This window comes from Loxodonta africana, chromosome 2 (genome assembly GCF_030014295.1).
Source record: "Loxodonta africana isolate mLoxAfr1 chromosome 2, mLoxAfr1.hap2, whole genome shotgun sequence".
In the NCBI taxonomy this organism is placed as follows: domain Eukaryota; kingdom Metazoa; phylum Chordata; class Mammalia; order Proboscidea; family Elephantidae; genus Loxodonta; species Loxodonta africana.
Genome location: NC_087343.1, coordinates 112,339,914 through 112,357,909, shown reverse-complemented (window position 1 = coordinate 112,357,909; position 17,996 = coordinate 112,339,914).

Genomic DNA, 17,996 nt, shown 5'->3' with positions numbered 1-17,996 from the left:
AGGGAGATTCAGCCGAATTTAGAAGTAAAGCAAGGCAAATAAGTTCAATCATTCCAAATGTATTTATTCAAAACACATTTTGAGTGATTTCTGTGGACTAGACATTGTGTTAGTCAATAGATTTTGTTCTTAAAGCTACTAGCTTGTTGAGAAGTCAGAAAAGTTGGCAATTATAATATGATATAATGAATTTTATGATACTGTAGGAGCTGGATACTAGAGATCATCAGAAAAGAAGGCACCAGAAAGATTTCAGGAAAAAACAAAGAAAACCTAAACACCATATGCAGAGATAGCAGTAAGGATGTAAATTCGTTCATGGCACCCTTAGGGAGGCAAGTATTTCCACACAGCTCCCACCACATCCCGGAGGGCCCATCGTGCTGTCCTCCACCAGTGGTTTTCACCTGGGAGGTACTATTCACTCAGAAGAGTTTTAGAAGTATGTTAAGGGAATTTAGTTGTTATAGTAAAGAAGTGAGCTTCTGGTACTTAATGAGAAGGGGCCAGAGATGCTAAATATCCTGTAATGTGTTAGAAAATTACACACAGTGAAGAATTTTACATCCCAAAATATTAGTGTTGCTCTTCAAGAATCCCTGTTCCAGAGCTTGTCATCTTTAACACCAGTTGCTGTTGAGTTGATTCTGACTCATGGTGACCACATGTGTGTCAGAGTAGAACTGTGCTCCGTAGGGTTTGCAATGACTGGTTTTTCAGAAGTGAATCACCAGGCCATTCTTCTGAGATGCCTGTGGGTGGATTTGAACCTCTAACCTTTTGGTTAGCAAATGAGTGTGTTAACAGTTTGTACCATCCAGGAACTTCTTGTAATATCTAATAAAAACGGCATATCCAAAGCTTTTATTAAAATTGTCTCAGTCCTTGACTACAACCTCCCATACCTAGATTATTATTTGCCTCTGATCTTTGACCACATTAAGATCTTCAAACCATTGACCATATCGTTTTTTCTTTCTTTTCCCAGCATTTTCTTTGTCCTTATTTCTCCTTACTCTTTTTTATGTGATTCCAGCACAGCAGTCCTTCTCTTACATGTACACTTTACTCCCTTACCCTTCTCTTTCTCAATTACACTCTGCTGGAAAAAGATAATTCTCTTACCCAGGCTCTTCTCTGATTCCCACCTATATCTGAGCTGCTACATGAACTGTGGACATAGGAGAACACACAAATAAGATGAGCGCTCTCATTTTATTTTATGCTCTCAAATCTCATATTTGTCCTCAGAGTTAGCTCACAATCCTGGTACAGTTTGTTAGGTAATATTCCCACTAATCAAAACAACTTTTAAGCCTTTTCTTTTATCTTTAAACGTTCAATGCTTCATTCTCCCTGTTCTCTCAAATGATGAGTTTAGGTCCAAATTCTCTCACAAAATAAAGGTAATCAGAAGAGATACGCCTTATCTTTGTACCAACAAATGTATATCTATGTCCTTCTTTATGTTGTCTTTTATTGTCTAAAATTGACTAATTGTCCCTTCTGGATGCAAGTCAATCTTGTATCCTGATTCCACTCCAATTATTCTGAATACAGGGCTCCTTCCTCTTGTAATTATCACCTTCTGTAACCTATTAACAATATCCCAACCATGTTGGATCATTTCCAGTAACTTACACACGTAATGCAAATGCCCTCCCCAGCTGCTGTCACACTTCTCTGTACTTCCCAGGGGAGCATATTCACTCTCCCCTCACTCTCACATTCCATTTTCTCTTGATTACATTCCAGGTAGGCTTTTCTCCTCAGCATGCTTCTAAAACCACAAGGTCAAAAACATTAAATTTGTTATAGTCAATGATCCTTTTTTTTTTATTTTAAATTTTCAAGCCACATTTGATGTAATTTCTCTCTCTATTTCTTAGAGGATATCTCTCGTTTGTCTTCTAGCATACCACACTCTCCTGATTTTGCTCCTAGCTCACCAATCAGTTGTTCTAAGACTCCTTTTCCAGCTTTTACTTTCTTCCATATGTTTAAGCATTTGAGTTACAGTTTAGCCCTCCTCTCTTGTCCATCTAAACATTTTGACTGGTTAATCTTATCTGTACCACCAATTGCCTTAAATAGTATCTATGTAATATTCCCATCAGTGGGTTTTACCAGCTCTCCTTCAGAACCTGTCCCCAGTAATAACACATTTTACCCCTTTTGTTACAAACTTCTTACCATAAAATATCTTCAGTACTTTGTCTGGAATACTTTACTCTTGCTGACTTGCAATTCATTCTTCACATGAAAGCCAGAGAGATCATTAAAAAAAAAAGATGAAATTTTCCAAGAGCTTTGCACCACATCTAGAATAAAAGCCAAGCTCCTTACAAATGTCTATAAGACCCTTTATGTTCTGATTCCTATCTAGGTGACTTAACTCACCTTCCTCCATCCTCACTCTTGTCTTCTGTTCTATCACCCCACTGGCTTTCTTATTATTCCTTAAAACTATTTTTCTTACCTAAGGGCCTTTACTCTTGCTTTCCACTCTACCTGTAATAATCTCCTCTCCCCTACATCAATTCAGAACAGTTTAGGTTATTCACATACGAATTATTGAAATCTTTGTCCATAAGTTATCATTTAAAATATCTATTATCAGCCCTTCCTATCTAATGTTCTCCTCACGTAAAAACAATCTCTGTCAAATTATATTCTGTTATTCAACACTATTCGAGATTATCTTAATCATTTTTTAGTTTACCTGTTAATTATCTTCACTTCCTATAGATTTAAGATCCACAAAAATGATAGCAAGTTTCCTCCTTCTTTGTCGATAATGTATCCCAAGTGCTAGTAACAGTATCTGCAACGAATGAGTGAAGGGACGAAAACTAACATAAAGGCTAAGTTTATAAAACCAGTCTCACATGAATCAGAGATCTTACCCATTACCAAGATTTACCAAGACTTTCAAGGATACAGGTGATCAAGAGAATCAGTGAAGCCTAAAGGACTGGGACATTGAGAGTAACTCCCCAAATTCTTCATACTTGCATTGGACATGCATCCTCTGGCCCAGTGTAAACAAGACCACTGAGTAAGTTACATAAGTTAGGAACTCTCGTCATGGGGAAATGCGAGACATCCTGAGTTTATGAAACATCTTTATTTTACATACCAGCTTATATGGCATTGTCTAGGAAGTATGCTTCGTAAATGAGTTTCTGTTAGCTCAGCTGCTAACAGAAAGGTTGATAGTTCAAGTCCACCCAGATGCTTCTTGAAAAAAAGGACTGGCAATCTATTTCTGAAAAATCAGCCATCGAAAACCCTACAGAGTACAGTTCTACTCTTACACACATGTGGTCACAATGAGTTGGTATTGACTCCAAGCCAACCGGCAGGCATGCTTCATAAGACAATCGATTTGTGTTTTGATTACCACAAGCAGTGCTTAAGCAAGAACATCTTTTTGGAACATTTCATAGATAGAAACTCTCTTCTTCACAAATCTTATTTGACCATTTATCTGGAGGTTCACTGATCATGTTGACAAGATTAGACGAGTTTGTCTGCCTTCTTTTATTTTCACTGGAAACGTAGAACTAATAATTATGGGATAAGAGGATCACACCCCAAATGCTTTAATTTCTTCTCTTCAGCATACATGCCTAGGTCCTAGAAAATGAGGTTTGATTTACAGAACTTTGTTCAAAAGGGGTAGTTACAAGATCATAAACGTCCTTGTATAGCAATTCAAGAAGCTTAATGAATTTGCCCACTGAAAGGTTTTAAATAAGAAAATATGATCAGATTAAGATTTTAAGAAAAATTACTCCTAAAGCCTCTTAGTTTGTTTTTCAGCCTTCAGGCTCATCCTTTTCAATTATGTTACCAAGTTCTCAAAGAATTGTTAAATACAACTGCTGTCCACAGACATTCAGATCTCAATTCCAATTTCACAATTCTCTTAGGATTTGGAATCAATTTTATAATGACCATATAAAATGAATTTAAAAATACTTCTTTTTAAAAAATTCTCTTGATTAGCGTTATTTTCTTCTGATGTAAATTCACCAAAAAAAAAAAAAAAAATTCATCTAGGCTCTTATTTTGGGAAAAAAGTCTCTAAAAAACCATTCCTCTTTGTGTGAAGTTTTTAAATTTTTATTTTATAGTTTTAAATAAGTATTTAAATATTCAAATTTTCTATTCTTGCTTGTGTCTGTTTTGACGAGTTGAGTTTATCTAGGGTTTTTCCACTTCATCTAAATTCTAGTTAGTTAGTATAACTTTATTGAAAATATCCACTTTATCTTTTGGATATCTGTAGGATCTGCAGTGATATCCTTCTTTTCACACTGATATTGGCCATTTGGGCCTTTCCACTTTCTTGATAAACATTAGTAGGGATTTACCAATTTTATTAATTTATAAAAAACTACTCTAAGTATTGTTGATTTTCTACAGTATATATTTGTTTTCTCTTTCACTCATTTTCAGCCTTATTTTATACCATTTTGGGGGAATTTACAGGCCATTCTTTTTCTGACTTAAGATAAAATTACATAATTTTCAGTAGTTTGTTTACAATGCACTTAAGTGTATGAATTTTTTCAAACTATGGCTATCCTTGCATTTTACAAATTTTGATATGTTATAAGGTTAAACATATATTCTGTTTTTGTGATTTATCTTTGACTCTTGAGTAATTTGAAAATATATTGCTTAATATCCAAATGGAAACCCTAGTGGCATAGTGGTAAATATTCCATATTTTCATAAAAATAATGTGTTCTACAATTTTAGGTGCAGTGGTATATATATAATCATTTTAAAAATTTTGTTGTTCAAATATTCTTTATCTCTACTCATATTTTTTTTTTCCTTGTTCTATCAATTACTGTAACCAAGTCAAAACAAAACTCACTGCTGTCGAGTTGGTTCCAACACATAGTGACCCAATAAGGCTTCCAAGGCTGTAAATCTCTATAGAAGCAGACTGCCACATCTTTCTCCCAAGGAGCTGCTGGTGATTTTGAACCACTAACCTTTGAGTCAGTAGTCAATTGCTTTAACCACTGTACCACCAGTGCTCCTTATAAATTCTTGTAGATATATAAATTCTTATAGATATATATAAGTCCACTGTAATGACGGACTTCTTGTTTATTTCTCAATTGAGTTCCATCAAATTTTGCTTTATCAATAATGTTTCAATAATGAAACATTATTAGCTTTAATTACCTTCTTATGAATCAACTCTTTATCTTTATTAAAAAAAGCCCTCTGATTTTTATCTCTTATTATGTTTATTGATTTAATGTCTGTTTCATCTCATGTTAGCATAATTATACCAACTTTCTTTGCATAATATTTTAATGTATATCATTTTCTCTTATTTTCACTTTCTGGACCTCATATTTATGTAATTTTTTTTTATATAAAAATATGTGTTTTTAAGAGGGTGAACTATGTTTGTCTTTTTATTGACATATTTAGCACATTTTTATTTGTTACAATTATGGATTTTACCACTATTATTTTACTATTTGCTTTTTGTTTATCCCAGCAGTCCTCATTCTGTTTTCTTCCATTTTGATTTATTATTATTAAGAGTTTTTTTCATCTTTCTCATCTGTTAGATTCTAGTTATACTTCCATTTGTTATTCTTTCAGTACTTAGCCCAGATATTACAACCTACAAACTTGACTCATTAATACCTACTCTAAACTAGAACTTTTACACCTCTAAAACAATGCAAATGTTTTAGAACCTTTTACATCCATTTATTATTTGCCTTTTGTGCAGGAAGAAAGTGGACTTCATTCTACATATATTTTAAGCTTCACAAGATATTATTCCTATTTTTGCCTATTCAATTAAAATTAATAATAATAATAACCTCCTTATTTACTCTTTCCATGATTATTTATCTCAGTCTTCATTTTTTTTTTTTTTTTTTTAGCTTGAAGCACATCCCTTAGTATTTCTTTTAGTACTGTTTGGTTGTGACAATTTTTCTCAGAAAAAAATTTTTTTTTACTTTGATTTTTGAAAAAAGTGATTAGTGATCATCTTCTTTTAGCACTCCAAAGCCATTCTATTTTCTTCTACTTCTATTATTTTTTTGAAAGGTCATCTAGTAAATTTTTATTTCTTATGCCTTTAAAGTTTTTTTTAAGATTTCCTCTTTGATTTCCTTATCAGCCACTTTGTTATGAAATACTACATCTTTTCTCTTATCTATTTCTAATTTTATTTCCTTGTTCCAGTGTGGGTAACTTTTATTGACATACATTCCTCTTTGCTAATCATCTCTTCTCTGTCTAATCTGTTGGTAAGTTCATATACTGAATGCTGAATTTCAGTTCTGTATTTTTCCAGGTGTTTGGTTCACCACATCATACATGTACTTGAGTATATTCAAAACCTTTATTTGATTGCCTCTACTTCATACTTTGAACATTTGTGTTTTTTATGTGTTTGTTTCATTTTTTTTTTTTTTTTTATCTTTTCTTTCTGCCTGATATCAGGCCTGGGAATTTTGTTTGAATGCTAGACGTTGTAAATGAAAAACTGTAAAGGCTCTGGATTATGTTATTTTCTTGCAGACAGGAATTAATTTTATTCTATCAGGGAGTTAGAAGACAGACTCATTGTTTTAATCAGCATCAAATTACCTAGTTTCTTGCCTAATATCAATCTTTACCAACACTTTCCAAGTGTACAGGCAACCAAAAGCCTCAGGAAAGCACAGAAGTCTGAGATATTGAGGATGACTCCCCAGATTACTTATTCCTACGTTGAATATGTTCTCCCTATTTAAATGAAACTGAGAAAAAATAACTTGTAACCTTTCCAGGCAGGCCTCTTTTGAGTCTTCTAGCCGGAAAAAAATATCTTTTTTATTATATTATCTTTTTGAATAACACATTTTTATCATAGCACTTATCACAACTATAATTTAATAAATATTTGTATAAACTTTTGTCTTTTCTGGTAGACTCCAAGAAGCTTTATGTGGCATGCAGGCATTATGCCCTCCTTTTTTTTTTTTTTTAAAGGAGAATGACACATCTTGGATTAACTTCATATGTAAAACCCATTTCTAAGCAGAAAACTCAATTATATTAGCACTTGGAATATAGATAACCAACTTCGGCTTGCTATGTGAGTACCAATTAAGACTTTTCCCAGGACTGAATATTACTTTGAACAGAAAGAAGATGGACAGACATTAGCAGTAAAAATGCCCCTGAATAGAAATTTCTCCAGTGAGCAGAAGGCCAAGGATATAAAAGAGAGTATTTAAATGCATGTTTTCTTCACAAAACTGAAATGTGGGCAGACAGTTTATTGCTGTTTTAATGGCACCTTGCAGAGATGAAATTAACATTTGATTTACATGAGTGTCCTTGGGTAGAGGCAATTGTGACTACTCATATCCACTGATAGCAGCTGAATTAGTTTTAACCTCTTGAAGAAATAATCAAGAAGTCATAACGAAAAGCTAAATGCAGATGTCCACTTAATACGTAGTGGTACTTCATGCAGTAAGAAAGAAATTGTGGAATAATAGTACTTTATACTTACTAAATTGCTGTCCTTTAAGGAGTCAAAGGAATTTACACAATTTTCTAATGTACTAAACTATTCATAGAACAAGATTTTATCATTTTGAAAACAATCTATGACTTAGGACTCATAAGAATACACAGTCAAAAAACTCTTAAGAACATGAACTCAGAAGTCATCAGGGGTCAATTATGTTCTACATGTGCATTAGCCAATATGGCATCTTAAAAAAAGATAGAGAACGATTCAGGGGCATTGGTGGCTCAGTGGTAGAATTCTTGCCTTACATGAAAGAGACATAGGTTTGCTTCCTGGACAATGCACCTTTTACAGAGCTACCATCTACTAGACAGCAGAGGCTTGCATATTGCTATATTGCTGAGCAGGTTTCAGAGGAGCTTTCAGACTGAAATGAACTAGTTAGGGAAGCCCCAGTTTACTTTAAACAATAAGCCAATGAAAATTGAATGAATCCAAACAGTACAATCCAGAACAGATCTTGGGGATGGGGCAGTACTGAGCAGCATTTCATTCAGTTGTGCACGGGGTCCCCATGAGTCAGGGCTGACTCCACAACAACTAAAAACAACAGCAAAGGCAATGATAAAGTGAAGAATATAAGTCTTTACTAAAAGCAAAAAGTTTATTGTTTTAAATTAGTGTTTTGACTAAATAAAATATATTCATAGAACAAACTGACCCATGGGCTATCGGTGTTTGATCTCTGATTCTAGTTCAAACTCTTTATATTACTTTGAATCACACCATTCTTAGATAGGCCAGCGACTTGCCTAATCCAAGGTCACACAATAAATTACTAGCAGACGTGATACTTGGTCTTATTCTGACAATTTCATTAAGTTGTTGAAACTCATTAGTTCAAAATAGTTATAAATTTCTGTTTTGCATTATCCAATTAAGACCTACAAGTATTTATGGAAATTATCATCTTCCACATTTTATAAATAGAACCATCGATGCACTAATATAAAGTGAATTACTGGTGCATCGTAGAGTATGGAATAGCATACTTAATTGAGCACCAAGTTCCACATGTGTTATACTATTAATAGCTACAAAAATCTCTGAAGGAAAGCCTAAAAAGTATACTTTACTAGTGAAACATTTTATAGCACTTCTCTTTGCTAACTCATGAATTCACGCCATAATGAAAGAGCAATATGGATGCAAAGGCAACTAATTTACTTTAACCATACCAAATTTTGCATTTATTCTATATTTAAGGGCACACATATACATTCATTTCAAATATTGTCTCCATTAATTTTAACGTTCCTAGTTTAAATACTATCTTTAGGGAGGGAGGTATTGTGCATTAAAATGAAACAGAAATACATTTTAAGGCTCTTAAACATGCTGACCCACCACTCATCTGTGAGTTTGTTGTACTGTGGTGGTTTGCTTGTGCTGTTATGTTGGAAGCTATAATGCCTGTATTAAAATTCTGGCAGGGTCACCCATGCTGGGCAGATATCCACTTAATACATAGTGGAGCTTCCAGACTAAAACATACTAGGAAGAATGATCTGGGGGTCTACTTCAGTTGAATTACATCTCAACATAAAGAAAACAAAAATCCTCACAACTGGACCAATAATCAACACCATGATAAATGGAGAAAGATTGATGCTGTCAAGAATTTCATTTTACTTGGATCACAATCAACACCCATGGAAGCAGCAGCCAAGAAATCAAAGTACATATTGCATTGGGTAAATCTGCAGTAAAAGAACTCTTTAAAGTGTTAAAGAGTAAAAATGTAACCTTGAGGACTGAAGTGCACCTGACTCAAGCCATAGTATTTTCAATGGCCTCATATACATGTGAAAGATAGACCATGAATAAGGAAAAAAAAAAAAAAAAGGAAAACTGAAGGAGAATCGATGCCTTTGAATTACAGTGCTGGCAAAGAATATTAAATAGATCATGGCTTTCCAGAAGAAGGAACAAATCTGTGTTAGAAATACAGCCAGAATGCTCCTTAGAAGCATGGATGGTGAGACTCTGTCTCTCGTGCTTTTGACATATTATCAGAAGGGACCAGCCCCTGGAGAAGGACATTATGCCTGGTAAAGTAGAGTGTCCAAGAAAAAGAGGAAGACCATCAAAGAGATGAATTGACACAGCGGCTGCAACGATAGGCTCAATTCAAAGAGTTGGATTGACACAGCGGCTGCAATGACAGACTCAATTCTGTTGTTCACAGAGTTGCTAAGATTCAGAACCGACTCAAAGGCACCTAACAACAACAACAAAAGTGCTGGCAACCTAAAATTATGGTCTTGATCTACTAGTGTTCAGGCATTAATAATCTACCCAGAATAAAACTATGTTTTTCTATGTTTTCGAAATCTCAGGAGTTGGTCTAGTAAAAGGATAAAAGTCTTAATGTAAGTGACAGCTAATACAGAGTTTCCATCAAGTCAAATGGCAGGAACTTTGATTTATGAAACTCAAGTATCCAAGTTCTAGACGAAAAGACATTCTTTCTGTGTGCATTTCAACTGAAAATGGTGATGTCTGTATGGAGAAACTAAGGTGATCCAGGGAAGGACAATAGGTATAACTAAATGTGTGTAACAGAACTTTCAATATAAAAGAAAAGGAGGTAACTAAGTATGTGTGGTGGTGATTGTAATTTCAAATAGTAGGGAGGCTTGATGGGAGATTCTAGTAAATCTTTTTATTAAAAAAGAAATATTATTTAATATTTAATCATAATAATCTTATTAGAGATAAGTAAATATTAAATGATTAATTATAGTTAATAGATTAAATAGGTCCATTGGATTGTTTTTAATTTATAAATAAGTAGGTAGTATTATATTCACAAATCCTATATACAGATGGATAGAGTATATGATTACCACCTATGCTATGAAATCATGTTCACTTGTCTACTAATCTTTAACTTAAATACCTTTTTCTTTTATTTTTTCTGAGGCATCAGGGACTGTGGGAAGTGAATGCAGGGCAGGGCCAAGCAGGCTTGGGCCCCAACCCAGACCCACCCCGCTAAATACCTTTTTAAAAGACTGTATTTCATTTAAGAGAATCTGAATTTTAAAAATCAGACTCATTTTAGATTAGTGATAAGATTTCATATTTTAAATGCAAGACATTAGAAACTCCTTGATGGTTGGCCAAATGTTATATGTGAAATTTCATTATTGTCATTATTAATACCCAAAATATACAAAGATTCCTATTCGGGAAAAAGACATAAATCTTGATGTGCAACTCATTTAGAACTCCCAAGATTATTGATGAGATCCAACTTAATCCATAACATAGTTTAAATACAGAACACATAATACTGTAAAAACTAGTATCATATCTCCTCCTCAGGAAAATCATTTTGTGCTCTTAGTTAATAAAATTTTCCCTTTCCCAATGTGGCCTCCAAATTAGGTATTACTCCTGGGGTATTTACTTCCTCATTCACATCCATATTAAACTGTCAAGTCTCCAGTTGTGAGTAGGGACTGAAAAAAACTAGAATTGAGGCAGCTGTCAAAATGGCATAATTTGAGACTTCTTCAGATTAAAAATAAAACAAATCTGTTTCTGTCCCATTGATTTCCACTCATGACGGTCTTGTGTGTTACAGAGTAGAACTGTTCTACAGGGTTTATTGACCGTAATCTTTAAGGAAGAAGGAAGAAGTTCTCCAAGCCCTTCTTCTGTGGAGCTGCTGAGTGAGTTCAAACTGCCAACTTTTAGGTTAGCAGCTAATCACAAACTGCTTACTCCACCTAGGCTCCTTTCCTTCGGAATGTTCTTGTTGTTGTTGGTTGCCATCGTCGATTCCCATTCATGGAGACTCCGTGTGTGCAGAGAACTTCACAGGGATTACAAGGCTGTGACCTTTAGAAAACAGATCACCAGCCCTGTCTTCTGAATAGGAGGGGTTATTCCTGATATCTGTAATTAGAAAAAGTTTGTGAAAGCATGCAAACATGATGGATGTTGTGGGGAGAAATATTGATGTAAGTTGTGGGGAGAAGAATTTAAGTAGGAGCTATACTAGGCTATAATTCTAAGTCTTTAGGCTGTGTTTATGTATAAAAGTAATATATATGAACTTGTTAAACACTTTCATGAATTAGAAACTTTTCTGAACACTTTATGAAGTCATTTCAATTCTCATGTACTCTGAAAAATATAGTATAACATTGAAATACATTCTAAAGGGAAAAGATGAAACCATGCATAAGAAAGTATTATAAAAATGTTGGTTATATTTGTTAATCTCTGTAAAACACTTTTATTGAATTCTATAAGATACATATTATGGAAGCACTTTAGGAATATATAGTCACTATTGCTACTGTTCTTTCAAACAAGGAGATTATGATCTAAATCTTAACTCTTCAGTATGCTTTGATTGAAGTGTTTGGATGTACCCAAGTTGACCTCAAATAACTCATACAAGTGTCCTTTTGAAGTAAGTAAAAGTCTAAAAAAAAAATTTTTTTTGCTAAAAAGGCTATAGGATTGAGTTCAAATTATTATTATTGAGCCAAAGTCTGTAGGAGCATCATCAAAATTAACCTAGGTTAAGGAAAAGAGGGAATATGGTGGTAACAAACTTTAAGAAATAAATTGCATTTGAATCTCAATATTTTATACAGAAAGCTAGTGATACATTAAATTTTGGGAAATACTTTGCTCACATCACTTTATCAGTCTCTCAACTAATAAGTCTCAGAAATTAAACCAATATTCACATCCCGTTACCAACAAGTCAATTCTAACTCATAGCAAATGATAGGAGCCATGGAGGCACAGGGTTAAGAGCATGGCTGGTAACCAAAAAGTCAACAGTTCAAATCCACCAGCCAAGTTTTGGAAGCTCTCTGGAACAGTTCTACTCTGTCCTGTAGGGTCACTATGAGTCAAAATCGACACAGTGGCAACAGGTTTAGTTTTTCTTTTTTTTCTTTTAATATTCACATACCTAAAATGACCCACTCCTTTCTAGTTGATTCTCACTCATAGCGACCCTATAGGACAAGGTAGAACTGCCTCATAGGGTTTACTAGGAGTAGCTGCTAGATTTAAACTACCCACATTTTGGTTAGCTGCTGAGCTTAGTAGGAACCAACTGGATGATAACGGGTTTGGTTTTTGTCTCTAAAATGAAAGATAACTTTGTGCATTATTCACTATTAAGGGAAAGATTTTGTGCTTGTCTGATATAATCTGTTTCTGTCAAGTCGATTCCGACTCATAGCAGCTCAATAGGACTGAGTAGAACTGCCCCATAGAGTTTCCAAGGAGCCCCTGTTAGATTCGAACTGTAGACCTTTTGGGTAGCACCCGTAACTCTTAACCACTAAGCCACCAGATTTCCTGTCTGATATAACATTTCTAATTATAAAAACCCTCAAGTGTCTGTCAGTTTGTCCTACTGTGGGGCTTGTGTGTTGTTGTGATGCTGGAAGCTATGTCAAAAGTATTCAAATACAAGCAGGGTCACCCAGGGTAGGCAGGTTTCAGCTGAACTTCCAGACTAAAAGAGTATAGGAAGAAGGATCCCACAGTCTACTTCTGAAAATAACTAACCATGAAAGCCTTATGAATAGCAGCAGAACATTGTCTGATACAGTGCCGGAAGATATATCCCTTAGATTGGAAGGCAGTCAAAATACAACTGGGCAAGAGCTGCCTTCTCAAATTAGAGTCAACCTTAATGGCACAGTTGGAGTTAAGCTTTTGGGACCTTCACTTGCTGATGTGGCATGACACAAAATGAGAAGAAACAGCTGCAAATATCCATTAATAATTGAAAGTGGAATGTATGAAGTATGAAACTAGAAAAATTAGAAATCATCAAAAATGAAATGGAAGGCATAAACATCAATACCCTAAGCATTAATAAGCTGAAATGTACTGGTATTGGCCATTTTAAATTGGACAATCATATGGTCTACTATGCCAGGAATGACAACTTGAAGAGGAATGGCATTGCATTCATCATGAAAAGAACATTTCAAGATCTATCCTGAATTACAACGCTGTCGTTGATAGGATAATTTCCAAAGGCCCACAAGAAAGACCAGTTAATATCAATGCATCCTGATTGCATATTTGATTAATTTCAGACTGCAGAAGTTGGTAAAAATCTTTAATTTCTCCATCTTTTTTTTTGGTCTTAGTGGTTGGTATGTAAATTTGAATAACTTACACACATACCATTATTTAAATATAACATGGATTTATTAAATCATTTAATTCCGTAAGCATACGATGAGTGCCCAGGCACTATGATTGGTACTAGAAATACATGATGTTGAATTAGGATGAAACTTGCCCTGCGTAGGCTAATACTCTAGCAAGGAAGATAGAGGATTGAATCAGAGATTATTGACCACTGTGATCAATTAAATGATAAAATCAGGCATCTAATTAGTTCAGGGAAACCTCCCAGGAGAAAAGTTTTAAATTGCCACAATTTATTTCTCATTTCAATTTGATTTAAAAATCTTTGCTATTCCCTCTTTAAAGGTCATACATAAAAGCTTTAAAACTCTTGTCCGTTTTTCTTATTTATTTTTTTGTTTTCATTTGAGAAAACTAGTCCCAGGGAATTCCTTAAAAGATTGTCATCAGAATATCACTCGGGATTGTGAAGTCCTCTCATGCTCCTGTTGCTATAATTGTCATGCATCTATAGGCCATCTATTTCATTTCAGGAAATCACAAGAATCCTTTTAACAACAACTCAATCTCTTATCTAAGGATTACAAAGAAAGGGGGTAGCAACTAAGAAATGCAAACAGAAAAATATAAGAATTGCAACATGGACATTGATTTTATTTTATCTTTTTATTATCATTTTGAATCATCAGTGGTGTGACAGTGTAATCTCAAGAGCTTATTGTACAGTTTTGCTGAGGCCAGAGGAAACTGCTTTCTTTATTTTAAAAAATTTAGTGCATGTTAAATAGTGAAGCACAAACCACATTGTGAATTTTTTTCTGAACTTTGCCTGTGATAAATTAAGAACCTTGACATGAATTCTATTTTATCAAATAGTTTCATAATACCTGATATAATAGAACAAGCCTATTTAGAAATCCTGAAAGCCTTTACTGACTAGCTTTTGCTAATGTATTTGACTGAACCATATGAAAGTGTTATTTCTGCAGGTTTAAAAACTGTCAAAAATGCCAGCTTTTTATCTATTAGCAAATCGTTGTCAGTTATTTGTACAGGATACTAAGATGCATATATCAATTTACTATATATCTCATAAAAGCATATACTTTTTAGTCTTTTATGAACATTAAAATATTTTAATATCTGAATATTCTACTAAGATCTTTAAATTAAATGTACAGAGAATTTAATGTTTGAAGTTTGTGTGCATTTATTAGTTTTATTAACAGTATTCCCAGATGTTTATTCTTGGGCTATTAAAACTATAAAATCATGAACATCTAGACATAGTAAAAGGAAACCTACCAAAAGAGTTCTGACTGTATCATTAACTAAAGCATCAAAGGTAAACAGATATTGTTAACAGTTTGAACACCTCCCAAATATGACATTTTCAACTTAAATGCTCACAAAGCACCCACCTACCATGTGTGTGTCAGCTTGTCATACTGTTGTAGTTTACATGTTGTGATGCTGGAAGTCATGCCACCAGTATTTCAACTAACGGATGATCCATGAGGACAATTTTCAGTGGAGCTTCTAGACTATGGCAGAGTAGGACGAAAACCTTATATATCACAACAGGACCTTGTCTGACTCCCTTGTATTAGGTATGTTATCAGGAGGGATCAACTGCTAGAGGAGGACATCATGTTTGATGAAGTGGAGGGCCAGTGAGGCCGTGGGAGACCCTTGGTGAGGTGGATTAGCACAATGGCCACAGGGTGGGCTTAAAAAGGCTGACAATCGTGAGGATGAGGCAGGACCCGGCAACATTTTGTTCTGTTGCACACAAGGTCTCTATGAGTTGGAGTCAACTCTACAGCAGCCATCTATCTACCCACCTGTCCAAGTGCCAATAGTCAGAAAAAGCATTTCTATTTTCATGTAAGAAAAGTTATTCAGAGGTTAGACTTCTGAGAAGTTCAGACTCCTGGATAAGTGCATAATTTTTACATTATTTTCAAAAGGAAGACCTTCTAAGCAATGATAAAAACAACAAAGAAATGCTAATCTGTAGCGGATTATACTTGATGCACAAACACGGGCCAATTCACCAGTCTAAATGAAAAAGCATGTTATTTCTCTTGCTAGCGGTGACTGGTACACCTGTTAATAGCATCAAAGAAGAGGGCTAGTGAGAGGAGAAAGAAGCTGCAACAAATGGTTCTTCATTCTGGGAAAGGAAGAGTCTTTACACACTTAAGTAATGTCCAGAGGAATCACTACAGGAATCATGTTAAAGGCTCTGAGGAGCAGCCCCCAGGTCTGAGGACAAATTGCTGCAGTAGCAACCCCTTTGTCTAACAAAATACAGTAGCTTGATGGGTGTTCCATCACCGCTGCATAAGCATCTGCCTTCAGATTGCAATAAAAAATACTTGCTCAGGATATTTCCAGTTTATGACTGCTCAATGCTATACAATTTCAATGGAAAGAAGAAACAGTATTCCCATAGGGTCACCTGATGTACCTTCTATCATTTATATCAGCAGTCTTGAACACAGAGGGTACCCAACGTAGTACAGGGAGAAAATATTGGAATTATTTCTTTCTTCTTTCTCATTCTGTTTAATTTATATTTGTGCACATGGTTTATAATGTACAAAATATTTGGTAGAGTTATGCATGAATAAAAATATTGCAAGTTCAAGATACATAAAACTGGGATAAGTGCTCAACTCTAGGTATCATCACATTATTATTAAAAGCATTGTAATATCAAAAGAGCTTGAAATTCGCTGTTCTATTAGTTCTTAAATCTAACTATGGTTTCAGCTAGGTCATTGGGTACTTGATTATGGCTTTCAGTAAATTTTGCTTTTGGATAATACTATTTGCTACAGTAAGAGGCTCTACATGTGTGCACAGCATTCAACCCTCCTGTAACGGATGGAAGTAGAATTGGTGGGGCTCTCACATAAATTTTCTTGCCTTCTCCTAGCTAAAGAATGGGTGTATGAATCATGTTGACCAATCAGAATCTCCTTCCCTTGTGAGTATATATCTTGGTCAGAAAAAAAAAAAAAAAAGACTGAAGATGCCTGCATCTGATTCATTCAGATGGTAATATCTTGAAGAGATTACCTAATAGTTCTTTCATTCACTGGATTTGCTCTTTCACTTAAAATAATTTCGTCTATATTTGTTGTGGAATGGATCATTTTCCTATGGCTTTTCTCACCATGGTCTTGTAATTCTGACCCAGATGATTCGGTGGGACTGTGCAGGTAAGGTAATTGTGGTCCACCAAAGGAATTGGTCAGTTTTGCCATCCTGCTGGGCTTGAAATGAGCCAACTTTGAGGTGGGAAAGAGAGGATCCCGCCACCACCAAGGAAGGAGAATCAAGAGCTGAACGTGTCCTTTGGACCCAGGATCCCTGCTCTGAGAAGCTCCTGGAACTAGGAGACAGAGAAAGAGAGAGCTGTAACCCAGAAGATGGTGAGAAGTGATGGCAGAGAAATGGCAGCAGGAGATGGTGTGGTGGGCTTCCCAGCCCATGGAGGGAGAAAGCTGAGTGCCTTTGGGCAGGAGGCTTATTGGTAAAGGAGGGTGCCTCAGACACTTGGTGGAGCTAGGTTTGCAGGCCCAGGGAGCTAGAGCTGAGCACTTTTGGTCCAAGGCTTACTAGCAGAGTGGGGTGCCTCCAGGCGATTATCAGCAGAGCAAAAAGAGCTTTTAACCCTTGCCTGAACAGGGCAGAGGCCCAGGGCCAGGGAGAGGCTTGCCTGCAAGCACAGTTGGGAAGAGGCTGTCCTGATGAACAATTGTATTCTGAGGATTCCTGAACATGAATTGTAACCTGTTACTTCCCTGATAAACCTCATAACCATGAATATTGTCTGTGAATTCTGTATGGTCATTGCGAATGAATTATCTAACCCAGCTTAGAGGTAGAGAGTGCTCTGGGAGCAACTGTTGGTGTCAGAATTGGTGAAGATGGTGGGGAAAGAGTAGGCATGTCTGACCTCTACCTCATAGGAATCAGCCTTGGGCTGTTGATCTTGATTCTCCATCCCCCTTGTGAAGTTAGAGGAGGTCAGAGGTCACCCTCATGCCATTTTTACAGTATTACATAATCAAATTATGTCTACCAGACACAAAAGGCAGAATTAGAATTTAAATGGATCCTAAAAAAAATTCTTGCATGTGAAACCTGTACAATGAATAAGGAACCTAAGAAAAATTGATGCCTTTGAATTGTGGTGTTGTCAAAGAATATCGAACATAACATGGACTGCCAAAAGAACGAACAAATCTGCCTTGGA